This window comes from Lycium ferocissimum, chromosome 6 (assembly GCF_029784015.1).
Source record: "Lycium ferocissimum isolate CSIRO_LF1 chromosome 6, AGI_CSIRO_Lferr_CH_V1, whole genome shotgun sequence".
Lineage (NCBI taxonomy): Eukaryota > Viridiplantae > Streptophyta > Magnoliopsida > Solanales > Solanaceae > Lycium > Lycium ferocissimum.
The window spans coordinates 68,868,059-68,880,198 of NC_081347.1; the positions used below are offsets into that span (position 1 = coordinate 68,868,059).

Genomic DNA, 12,140 nt, shown 5'->3' on the forward strand with positions numbered 1-12,140 from the left:
CTAATACTAAAATTTATTAAGTTTGATACTTTAAAATCTAGTTGTTGTCAACTTTATTTTAACCATCAACTTTCTTAAATTATACTTTGGCCCTATTTTCAATCTATAAATACCATTCATTCTTCTCCATATTGTCTCACAATTCTCTACTCTCCTCTTTCCCTAAATTCTCTCTCTCTCTCTCTCTCTCTCTTCCAACTTCCAAGTTCAAATTTCAAAATTTAAATTTAATGGATAATGATAATCCTCCACCTCCTCCTCCAGTCCGAATATCAATTTCAAGTCCGGTGTGGTTGCATTTTGAGCGAGTAGACGAGGAACATGTTAAATGTCAACGTTGTGGTCAAATATATCACCATAAGTTCGAACCAGTTTTTGGGGATACCGGTCCGTTACGTAGGCACTTGGACAGAAGGTACAAAATTGAACTTTAATTGAAGTTTATCTCTTCTTTAAATTTCTCCATCGATGCTAGCGTTTTGAACTTTTCATTTGTAATAAGTTAACCGTTCAAGTTTGTATGTTTTGAATTTGCAATGTTATCAATTTAAGTTTGAACTTTTATTTTAAATTGCTTATGTAGTCTTGTATCACATTCTCAATTTTTTTAGAATTTTTAACACTTAAATAGCCGTTGGGAGTCTTCATTCCAACAACATATTCAAGATATACACAAATATACCATTAACATATATAAGATATACACAAATATACCGCTTAAATAATTTTTTTTTTTTTAAATAATTCGAAGTGGATAGGGCCGAGCCCCCGGTAGGCCAGAACCCGGGCTGTTGGTCGGCCGAGCTATCGGGCTAAACGACATGTCCAGCCTAGCCCCCTAAATTTTTTTCGCTAGCCCAGCCCACCACCCTCTTATCGGGTTGGGGGGCTGGGCTGGTTATGGGCCGGGTTAGGTGGGCCGGTCTCGGGCCGACCCGGCCCAATTGACAGGCTTAGTCGATGGTGCAAAATTTTTTTGGATTATGCTTTTAGAAGAATAGGAGAATTGTATCAAATATGATGTCCATATGTCAAATGTTATAACACAACATTAGGAACACGCAAGACAGTGGAGACACATTTGAAAGTATATGGAATAATTTAAAATTATACCTTCTGGTACCACCATGGAGAAGTTTTGGGTGAGCCAATTCGCAATGTGAAGATAAAGATAATAATGAAGTGGAAGAGTGCGAGGATGAGGATGAAATACATGAAATTTGAGAGTTTTTTTTTTCCTTTTTTAAATATGAAACCATCAAAGTGTTGGAAAATATGAATAAATAACACTGGATTGGAGGCTTGAAACATGTACGAAATGCTTTCCTAAAAACCATATTTGCTCACTCTCCTCTGCGAGATTGCTATGGGATTTATACAAATAGTTTTAGTTGATATGACAAGCTTATGAATTTCTACACTAAGCAAATAGTGAAGAAATTCTATTGGAAAGCAAAAACTTAGAACTTGATCTTTTGGAATAGGAGAAGAAAGAGTATTTGCAGAAGGTTTGAGAAGAAGGAAAAGTTATTCTCAGAAAGTAACGTTGAATTGATTTAAATAAAAAATATTTAATAACCAACACATCCTTTAATAATAGACACATCCTTTCACTTAATTTTTAAATTTAAAAAATAATAATTATTATATTTAAACACATCCCAACAATCCCCGACTTGTTTAAATATAAAATTAGGACACGAAGATCAAGTTATGTTCACGCATAAAGTAATGTATCTTTCGATTTGAACATTACCTTAGTATAATGTCACAAGACAAAATCGAAATCCCATGTAGCATAATAGCTTTGAACATGTTATTCCTTGTGATAACATCGGTGACATTATACACATAAACATTTCATTCCTGCTTTCCACTCAACATGCTTAGCACTTTTATGGCCATGTGCTATCCAAAATTCATGAATATTTATGAGAGTAACTCCACCTCTCAATCGAAGCGGCACCACTTCTATGTTCATATAGATGAAGTTCTTTCAGCGTCTTTGTCACATTTGAGACACTTGTTCCTTGAACTAAACTTCATTAAGAGTATAGGAACTCAACCCTCTAATCTGTGACAACCAATACTAGTATATCTCTTAATTTAGTACTGAAACATCCACGTATCAGTAACTTGTTGTTACCCTTTGAACCCATAATTATTGATTTAATAGTGTCGGGTAGGGTTTCCATTATTGGTGGATCTAATTAAGGAGTTTTAATCCAATTGAACTCGAAGTTGTTTTCACCAACTCCCTTGTAAGAGGTTTAGTAAATGGATCGGCCAAATTACTTTTTGACTTCATGAATGTGAGAGAGATAATTCCATCATTAATTAATTTTCTCACATAATCATGTTGAAGACCTATGTGTCTTGACTTTCCATCGCATATGTTGCTATATGCTCGAGCTAGAGTAGCTTGACTATCACAGTAAATAGAAATCGAACTCACACTTTTTGAGATCAATGGAATTTCTAAAAGAAAATCCCCCAGCCACTCAGCTTCTTTTCCTGCTTCTGCTAATACAACAAATTCTGATTCCATGGTTGAATGTGTTATGCATGTTTGTTTCTTAGATTTCCAAGAAATTGCACCTCCTTCCAAGGTAAGCACCCAAGCAGTGGTGGATTTGTTGTCTCCCAAACTCGATATCCAACTTGCGTCAGTATATCCTTCTAAAATAGCAGGAAACTTTGAGTATTGAATCCACAAACCTTTAGTTTTTTTAAGAAAACTGAGAACTCGCTCAATGGCTTTCCAATGATAAATACTCGGATTGCTAGTAAATCTGCTTAATTTACTAACTGCAAATGCTATGTCTTGTCTTGTACATTGTGTAGCATACATAAGACTTCCAATAGCGCTTGCATACTCAAGTTGAGCCACAACTTTTCCTTCGTTCTTAATTAACTTGATGCTTGGATCAAATGGGGTATTGACCTCTTTTATGTTTAAGTGACTAAATTTATTTAGCACTTTTTCAATGTAATGCGATTGACTCAATATGGATCACCCACTATTTCTTTTAATCTTGATACCCAATATGGTATTAACTTGTCCAGGATCCTTCATCTTGAATGAGGAAGATAGAAACCTCTTCATTTCTATAACTTCATTTATATCATTGCTCACGATTAACATGTCATCAACATATAAACAAACTAAGCCAAAATTATTACTACACACTTTAGTATAACACATTTACCAGCTATATTATGTCTAAAACCAAAAGATAAAATTGCTCTATCAAATTTTTCATGCCATTGTTTGGGGGCCTGTTTTAGTCCATACAAAGACTTGACAAGCTTACAGACTTTATGTTTATTTCCTCGTAGAACGAACCCTTTAGGTTGTTCCATATAGAGCTTCTCATTGAGATCACCATTTAAGAATGCCATTTTGACATCAATCTGATGAACATGTAAATCGTAAATAGATGCTAAAGCAAACATAATTCTAATCGAATTTATTCTTGCTAGGGGGGCATATGTATCAAAATAATCAATTCCTTCTTTTTGTCGAAAACCCTTAGCTACTAACCTAGCTTTGTAGGTATGCAAAGTCCCATCAGTATGGTACTTTCTTCGAAATACCCACTTACAATCAATAGGTTTAGAAGTTGGAGGCAAATCAACAAGTTCCCAAATGTGGTTTGAAATTATTGAATCCATTTCATCTTTAATAGCATCTTTCCAAAAGGCTGCATCTCTAGAAGACATAGCTTCTTTATAAGTTTTAGGATCGTCTTCCACTTGAAGAATAATTGGAATTGTACTCACAATTGTATCTCTATTGCCTTCAACAAGATTAAAAGAAATACGTTGAGAGCCAATCTCATCTGATCCAAGTATTTTAGCCTTTCGAGCTCTGGTGCTTCTCCTTTGTTCACTAGGTTGTTTATTAACCTCTTGTGAATTGGATTGCTCAACAATCCTTTGAGATGTTGCTTCTAATGTTATATCAGTTGATGAAGATTGAAATATTTTTCCCGAGGTTAAAAGATATTCAAAAAAAATTCTACATGTTACATCCCGTATTCTCGTGCGTTAAGTTGCATCATAGGTTAGCCACATAAGCTCAAAGGACAGGATTATGTTTGAAGTTATAAGTGTTTATGTTATGTTCAACAAGTGATAAGTAAGTGCCGCGAAGGTTGGAGGTTAAACGAATCGGAAAAAAAAAAAAAAAAGTTTCGCTGAGTTTGGGATGTTGAATAAGTTATACAGATTGTATGGAGTTTTGGACATATCCAAGTACGCAAATAAAGAGATCGGTGTATAAAAGTTTTAGGTGTCGAAATAATTTCCGCGGATGAACGAATACTACAAAAGTCGGTGAACAAGATCAAGGTGACTCGGAGCAACTATATAAAGGGGTTTAACCCCTCATTTTCAGCCAAGAAAACAGCCCAAAAATATTTCCCAACAATTCTAGAAAGTTCTCCAACCTTCCCTCCACTAAATTTCAATGCGAGTTAAGTAAAAATCTCCGGATTCGGATTCCGCCGGCGTATAGTTACGCTTATAATATTGTGTTGCGGTGAATTTGTGGCTTGGGACTAAGGCAAGTATTGAAGATATCGCGGTATTAGCGGAAATAAGGTATGAATCTTTCTCTTTTGGTATCATTTAAGGCTTATTTACGGAGATAAATTTATTGACTAATTATGTAGTGAATTCGTTTGTGGAGGAGTTGGAGAAAATATCATATGGTGTATTTGATGGAATATTTTGGTAGTAATGAGGTTGTTGTTGTTTCGTTGTTGTTATTGATTGTTGATTGTTGGTATTGAGAATTCGGGCTAGGCATATAAATAGGGGAGATGTTTGTCAATTTCGAGACCTTAAAAGGAATTTATTTAGAGACTTAAGATAAGAGTGTGACAATGAGCCTAATGATAATACGAATGGTTGCCTATGTAGATTATGAGATGACGAACGATCCTAAATAAATCGTGCGACAGGAAGCAAGTTGGAAAGTCGGAGAGTAAGCTCCAAAGGTATGTTAAGGCTAGTCCCTTTCTTCTAAAGGCATGATTCCTTTCTTATGAATCCAATAAGTGTTTTCCAAATATCCCATGATCCCTTTATGTGAATCCATAAATGTTTTCCAAGAATATTCTTATTCTCAAAAGCTAGAAATTCATGATTCATAGAGTTCATGATTCAAAGGCATGACTTTTTTCTTGATAATCCATAAATATTTTCCAAAATGTCCCTATTTTCCGAGTCAAAGATTTATGATTCTATAAGCTTTTATGACACTTAAGATGAGATGTTTTCTATGATGAACATGATGATGATGATCTTAATTCTAGAAAGTCCAAAGCTTATGATTTTAATGCTATTATGAGATTATTGAGCTTATTCCATGATTGCCTCGATTTTATTCATTGTTGTTGATCTCACCTTATAATAATTGTTCCTTCAAGGTGGGATAAATGATGATGATTGATCCATAATATAATCGGAGGCTACCGACCTTACGTCACTCCGATATAGTTGTGGCTTTTGATTGGGCTCTCATGCACGCTTTATATATATGTATGTATTTTCTCACACCGCGCCGCGCTATAGTCGGCCGGGCATGGCACGTAGATGTGCACACCACTGCAAAGCGGGGCATGTTATGATATTACCCCGGACGCGGGCGGCCCGGACGCGGGCTAACGATGATAACACCGAGCCTTAATGGCCGGGCATGATACTATTTATATGACACCGAGCCTTAATGGCCGGGCATGGTACTATATATATGTATAAAAATGTTTTTTTTAAAAGCTGAGCATGCATGACATCCGCCTTATGAGGCATCCAGATGTACAGGTTATCTCTCTTATTCCATGTTACCTTCCGTATCTATATTATGTTGTTATTCATGCCTTACATACTCGCACATTATTCGTACCGACGTCCCTTTTCTTGTGGACGCCGCGTTTCATGCCACGCGGTGTATACGGATGAGTAGGGATATTAGTAGAAGATGTTCCAGCGGATGGGCGAGCTCCATTTCCTTCCGAGTGTTGCCGAGTCGGAGTATCTATGTTATGGTATCTTGATTTATGTTAGAGACTTTGCGTACAAAGTCACGTATATAACATGTTTTGTAGCTCCATCGGTAAGCCGATGTATCATTATACATTATGATACAAATTTCATATGTTTACGATTTTACTTGATTTGAGAAAGACGAAAAGCATGTTTTTTTTGAAAAGCTTTCATTATGCACTCATTTCATGATTTAAGAGTCCCGAAGATTATGAGTATAACGAGAACCAGCGGGTTCGCTCGGCCCTAAGTAAGGGTCGGGTGCCCATCATGCCCTATCAAAAGTTGGGGTGTGACACTACATTTCTAGATTCAATAATTACATTTGACTTTAAATTAAGAAGTCGATAAGCTTTTCTATTTGAGGCATAACCTACAAATGCACACTTGATCCCTCTAGGACCCAATTTGGTCCGGTTTGGATCATTATTTTTGCAATATGCAAGACACACTCACACTTTAAAATATCCTATATTAGGCTTCCTTCCCTTCCATAATTCTTATGGAGTAATCTGATTTTGCTTCATAGGAATCCTATTAAATATATGACATGTAGCAAGAAGTGCTTCTCCCCACAAATTAAATGGCAATTCAAAATGTAACAACGTATTAATCATTTCTAAATAAGTTCTATTTCTTCTTTCTGCTAAACCGTTCTATTGAGGAGTACGAGGAGCAGAACATTCATGAATAGCACCATTTTTCTTCACAAAAAACATTAAATTCTCTAGAAAAATATTCTCTTCCTCTATCGCTTTTTAAGACTTTAATTCTTTTTCCTAATTGATTTTCCACTTCTGCCTTATAATTCTTAAAAGTATTAAAAGCTTCATCTTTGTGTCTCAACAAATATACATAAGTATATCTAGAACTATCATCAATAAAAGTTATGAAATATCGATTTCCTCCACTTGTTAGCATGCCATTTAACTCGCATATATCAGAATGAATTAAATCTAATAAATCAGTATTTCTTTCAACACTTTTAAAAGACTTCTTAGTCAATTTAGATTTAACACATAATTCACATTTTTTAAATTCATTAAGTCACATGAAATTAATCCACTTTTAACCATTCTTTTCATAGTACTTAGGCCAACATATGCTAATCTATAATGCCATAACGAAATTGAATCCAACATATAAACAGAAGCATCATTCTTATTATTAATAATAAAATCATCGATTTCTTGTACCACTTGACCATTCCATCAGTAGAATAGCCTTTTCCAACAAAGACACCATTTTGGGATAAAATTAATTTTTCCGATTCAATTACAGATTTAATACCCGATTTTTGCCAAAAGTACCCCATAACAAGATTTCGATTCATATCGGGAACATGTATGACATTGGTTAGAGTAACCATCTTGCCCGAAGTAAATGCAAGTTTGACATTTCCATTGCCAAAAACTTTAGACCTTCCTTCGTTTCCCATTTGAACCTCTTGCTCATCAGTAACTTCTCTGTAAGTCTTAAAGAGGGAGTTGTCATAGCAAACATGAACAACAACACATGTATCATACCACCAACCAGAAACTTTGCCTACTATGGCATAGATCTCGCTCACAGTAGCAATGATTTCTTCATTTTCTTTTGTTGATATATATATATATATCTTTCTTTCTAAATCTCCAATCTCTAGCATAATGGCCAGGTTTTCCACACACAAAGCAACCTCCTTGTTTGGACTTCTTGAATTTATTTTGATCTTTTTTTTAGGACCAAGAGAAATTCCTTTGCTTTGCTTTTCTTTGTTGGATTTGTTTGAGGGCTTAGTCAAAGCATTGGCTTTATTATTGCCATTATAAGAATTTTCATTCTTATCTCTCTCCCTCGATTCCTTTTCGATTCGAATGTGCTTTTGAATTTCTTCCAAAGAAAAGTCTTTAGAGTCATGGAGAATTTTCTTCCTATATCCTTTCTAAGATGTTGGCAATTTTGTTATAATTTCTCCAACTTGAAAAGATGTAGGAAGTTCAATTCCTGCAACCCTCAACTGATTTACTATAACTTGCAGTTCATGTACTTGTGCCAAAATAGGCATATCATCCTTAAACTTGAACTCAAAATACTTAGAAACAAGAAACTTTTTGGTACCTTCCTCCTCGGCTTTGTATTTGAATTCCAAAGCATTCTAGATTTTCTTTGCCGAAAGTTCAACAGTATAGAGATCATAATAAGACGATCAGAAAGTGTGTTGAGAATGTGACCTCTACACATGAATTCATCTTTCTCCCTCTTTTTCATTTGTGCCTTAATTTCTTCAGAATCATCATCCTTTGGTGGAGGAATTGGAGTAAGACTTGAATCAAGCACATAAAAAATCTTCAAAGCAGTCAACATAAACTTCAATTTGTCCCTCCATCTTGTGAGATTGGCGCCATTAAAACGATCAAGACAGACAAAATCTTGGTTCATAATTTTGATAGTGTCGGAATCCATGATAAGAAATAGAAATACCAAATACCATACCGATAATTTTCTGAAAACCCATAAACTCCAAAAGAAATCGAATAGAGAAATTGAATTTCGACTGAACAACCAAACTGCTTAAAGGAAAAATCAAAACCAGGGAAAACTAACCAAAAAATATGGAGGATCAATTTCTGTTTTCAAAACAGTGAACCAAAAAAAATTTTGGAACGTAACCCAACGAACCAAAAAAGAAGGAACCAAGACAAAAGAAAAAATTAGGTTTCTATTCCATAGAACACCACTAACGAATACCCCTATCAAAACAAAAACCATAAAATCATGAAACCACTGGTTACGGTGACCAATTTTTTTATAAAGAAGAAAACCCACAATTTTGCGAACTTTTATTCTGCCAGACAAACAGCCCAAGGATTACCGTTATTTACCCAACGAAAACAAATTTTTTCGGATTGCAAAACACAACCAAACTTCAACGCCACCAGAGAAATGAATGCCCCCAAACCAAAAAAAAAAAAAAAAAAAATTAAAATATCGTTTTTAGATTGTTGGAAAATATGAAGAACACTGGATTGGAGGCTTGAAATATGTATGAAACGCTTTCCTAAAAATGATATTTGCTCCCTCTCCTCTACAAGATTGCTATGGAATTTATACAAATAGTTTTAGTGGATATGACAAGCCTTTGAATTTAAACGCACTAAGCAAATAGTGAAGAAATTCTATAGGAATGTAAAAACTTAGAACTTGATCTTTTGGAATAGAAGAAGAAAGAGTGTTTGCAAAAGGTTTTGAGAAGAAGGAAAAGTTACTTTGCAGAGAAAGAAAAGTTATTCTGCAAAGTAATGTGGAATTGATTTAAATTAAAAAAAAATATTTAATAACCAACACACCCTTTAATAAAAGACACATCCTTTCACCTAATTTTTAAATTTAAAAAATAATAATTATTATTATATTTAAACAAATCCCAACACAAAGACCGAAAATGTGGTGACATCTACTTTGAAAGCTACTACCAAATATGCATTTGTTGCACCAGGTGCTATAGGGAAGGGACGAGGTAGAGGACTTAACTCTATTTGCTCTTTATGTATATCTGGAAGTGAGGTTGGATCTTTCCTTCAGAGTGGTATTTGTGTAGTCAAAGTATGCCACCACTTTCAAACACTAGGAAAATAGATTCTACCATGTCTATTACTCAAGGAATGCAAGATGCCATTCAAACTTCTCTATCTACTGATCAAGTTATGCAGCACAACCAATCATTCCATTTCAGAAAAGAAAAAAGAAAAAAAAGTTATGCAGTACAACCAATCATTTGAAACAGGTATGGTTTTTCATTATGTTATTAATTTGTACAACTAAATTTTAATGCTAATGGTTTGAATCAAAGTAGTTCCTCAAATATAACCAGTTGCACAAATTGTACTTTAAGTTTCCATAACCAGTGCACTTTTTGTCCTGGATTAATATTTACGTGTAGAACTAACGGCGTACTCAAGTGACCTATACAATGTAGTTTTCCATTTTCGCTCTAAATTCTAGTTGGAAAAGCACTTTACCGCTAATGAGCTAGTCCCTTAAATCAGAACCTCCAGTCGAGCAATCTCGTTCAATAACTCTTCGAAAGGTAAAATGGTCTTACCTATATCTTTTTGGTGCGGTTCCTCGCCTGATATTGGGCTCTCATATATCTTACTGGTACAGTTTCATTGGGGATGCAGCGTAATTTTTTGAAAGATGGACATTTATATAATATTGCATTTCTAGATCAGTTTTGGTATATGTAAAATATGGTGCACTTTAGGTGAGAATGAAATGTTTGTTTTTAATAGCTATTCATATTTGTCGAGCTGAAACAGTATTAAGTCTTTGTGCATGTTATAGGTATCCAAATTACTGTTGTTTTTGTGAATATTCTGGTGTAGTGCTGCTGCTATTTTGATCTCATGATTTGGTGCAGTTTTGTTCCTAAAATTGGTTGAATTTTATTGATGCTTGCATGTTTTTGGATGACTTAGCTAGACCTCTGTATGTGTTGCATTTCCGATGTAGTATGTTGGTGCAAAGTTGTCCTATACAACTGATTTTTTGGCATCTGAGGTGGTGCGAAGCTATTTAAGAAGAGTAGGATAGAAAGTCAATATGGAATCTATTTTAAAGATAGGGAAGGTGTGCAGTTTAATCCACCGTTAGTTCTATACAAAAAAATTAACGCAAGACTAGAAGTGCACCAGTAATAGAAACTTAAAGGAGTACTTATACACGGTGTTATATCTAATGGATAACATAGAGGTCCATTTTGAGCCTTTTCTCTTAAACTTTTCACTAATGTGATTTCCTTGCACCAGGTGCTATAGCGAAAGGACGAGGCTGAGGTCTTAGATCTATGTGCTTTTTGGGGGTGTCTTGAAATAAGGTGGGATCCTTACATAAGAGTGCTTTTTATTCTAGTCAAGGTATGCCAACACTTTCTAATATTACAAGATCAAATTCTACAATGTCTTATGCTTAAGAAATGCGAACAACGAATAAAAACTCATTGGTTCTTGGGGAAGGACATATACAAACTGATAATCCATTTTCTCCATCTATTGATCAAGTTATGCAATACACCCAAATAGTTGAAACAAGTATGATTTCAAATCTATTGTGTTAATTTTTAGAACTTAAATATAATGTTAATTTTAAATATATGAAATGTTGAAGTGCTAATTCTAACAATCAAATAAAAATGTTGAAGCGCAGATTTACTTGTGTACTTGCTGTTATGTGTTTAACATTCTGTTAGCTGATTTTTGGAGATTTTGTGCTTGTTGAAATTTTATTTTGAATGGAGATGTGCTGCTAAAATTGTCTGGTAGCTGGAATCTTATTTTATCTTGCAACCGTGCACTGGACAGTTTTTAGATTTTTTGTTAGTTCTCTTCTTCTCTAGCTGGCAGACTTAGACATTTTATTGAGGCAAACAATGCTCTCTCATACTTTTTTCTTTTGTAAATTGCCTCTCTACAACTTCATAAAAAAAATGCTCTTAGCAGCAGGACTAAAAATCTTATATTTGAGCTTTCATTTGATAGCATGAGCAGTCACAAGGTTGCCATAATCAATTGAATTGGTGTTAAAACCTTCTACTCTTCAATCTTTACTTATCAATCTTCTTTAACTTGTTAAATTTGAAACTGAAAAGCCTATGCAAATCGGTCTCAAAAGTTGGCTGCTGCTACAATTTTAATAGTATAGAGCCACTTGAGATAACAAGAAAAAATGAACATATTATAGAGGATACTTTTAGTAAGAAGCTGAAACAGAGCACAAGGAAGGATAAATTACTGTATGAGGTGAAGAACCCGCAAGAAAAGCTTAAGGAAATGACACTAAATCTCTTCTTTGGGATAACATTTGTTCAACATTACCAGAACTTAACTGCTGCTTCCTTATTCCACATCAATTTTGAAAAGCTTCAATGAAACTTCAGTAATTAGTCTTAAGCCTCTTGCTCTTTTCCTTTTTTTCGTTTTTGTATAATTTAAGAAATTTCAATTAGATCAAGACAGGATGTATACTTCATTTTGAAGAGTACATAGTCATATACTTTATGAATTTGTTTTTTTCTCATTAAATAGCTATATAGTGTACATTATCATTTA

General features: G+C 34.4%; 1 long non-coding RNA gene across 1 annotated transcript; it reads left to right on the top strand.

Annotated features, from left to right (window-relative positions):
* The first annotated feature begins 964 nt into the window (after nt 1–964).
* LOC132060198 (uncharacterized) lies at nt 965–11,844 on the top strand. Its single transcript, XR_009415896.1, has 3 exons — nt 965–1,263; nt 9,469–9,817; nt 10,842–11,844. It is a non-coding gene; the product is annotated as an uncharacterized LOC132060198 (long non-coding RNA).
* The last annotated feature ends 296 nt before the right edge of the window (nt 11,845–12,140 follow it).